Raw genomic sequence first — 1461 nt, forward strand, 5'->3', positions numbered from 1 at the left:
GAATTTTCAAATTTTCAGATCGGAGGTTCCAGATAAGGTCAAAAACTACATACTCAGATCTTCACCAAACTTTGCAGGGATACATTGGATGTCAAGACACGTGGAAAAAACGTACAAAACAAGAGATTGGGGTCATCTAGATTTTGGACGGATTTTTTAGGAATTTACAAATTTTCAGATGGGAGGTTCCATATAAGGTCAAAAACTACATACTCAGATCTTCACCAAACTTTGCAGGGATACATTGAATGTCAAGACACGTGGAAAAATCGTACATAACAAGATATTGGAGACATCAAGATTTTGGACGAATTTTTTAAGAATTTTCAAATTTTCAGAAAGGATGTTCCAGATAAGGTCAAAAACTACATACTCAGATCTTCACCAAACTTTGCAGGGATACATTGGATGTGAAGACACGTGGAAAAAACGTACAAAACAAGAGATTGGAGACATCAAGATTTTGGACGAATTTTTTAAGAATATTCAAATTTTCAGATAGGAGGTTCCAGATAAGGTCAAAAACTACATACTCAGATCTTCACCAAACTTTGCAGGGATACATTGGATGTCAAGACACGTGGAAAAAACGTACAAAACAAGAGATTGGAGACATCAAGATTTTGGACGAATTTTTGAGGAATTTTCAAATTTTCAGAAATGAGGTTCCAGATAAGGTCAAAAACTACATACTCAGATCTTCACCAAACTTTGCAGGGATACATTGGATGTCAAGACACGTGGGAAAAAAGTACAAAACAAGAGATTGGAGACATCAAGATTTTGGACGAATTTTTTTAACAATTTTCAAATTTTCAGATAGGATGTTCCAGATAAGGTCAAAAACTACATACTCAGATCTTTACCAAACTCTGCAGGGATACATTGGATGTCAAGACACGTGGAAAAAACATACAAAACATAGGATTGGGGACGTCAAGATTTTGGTCAAATTTTTTAAGAATTTTCAAATTTTCAGATAGGAGGTTCCATATAAGGTCAAAAACTACATACTCAGATCTTCACCAAACATTGCAGGGATACATTGGATGTCAAGACACGTGGAAAAAACGTACAAAACAAGAGATTGGAGACATCAAGATTTTGGAAGAATTTTATAAGAATTTTCAAATTTTCAGATAGGAGGTTGCAGATAAGGTCAAAAACTACATACTCAGATCTTCACCAAACTTTGCAGGGATACTTTGTATGTCAAGACACATGGAAAAAACGTACAAAACAAGAGATTGGAGACATCAAGATTTTCGACGAATTTTTTAAGAATTTTCAAATTTTCAGATAGGAGGTTCCATATAAGGTCAAAAACTACATACTCAGATCTTCACCAAACTATGCAGGGATACATTGGATGTCAAGACACGTGGAGAAAACGTACAAAACAAGAGATTGGAGACATCAAGATTTTGGACGAATTTTTTAAGAATTTTCAAATTTTCAGAT

This window comes from Lepisma saccharinum, unplaced genomic scaffold (assembly GCF_977018435.1).
Source record: "Lepisma saccharinum unplaced genomic scaffold, izLepSacc3.1 HAP1_SCAFFOLD_148, whole genome shotgun sequence".
Lineage (NCBI taxonomy): Eukaryota > Metazoa > Arthropoda > Insecta > Zygentoma > Lepismatidae > Lepisma > Lepisma saccharinum.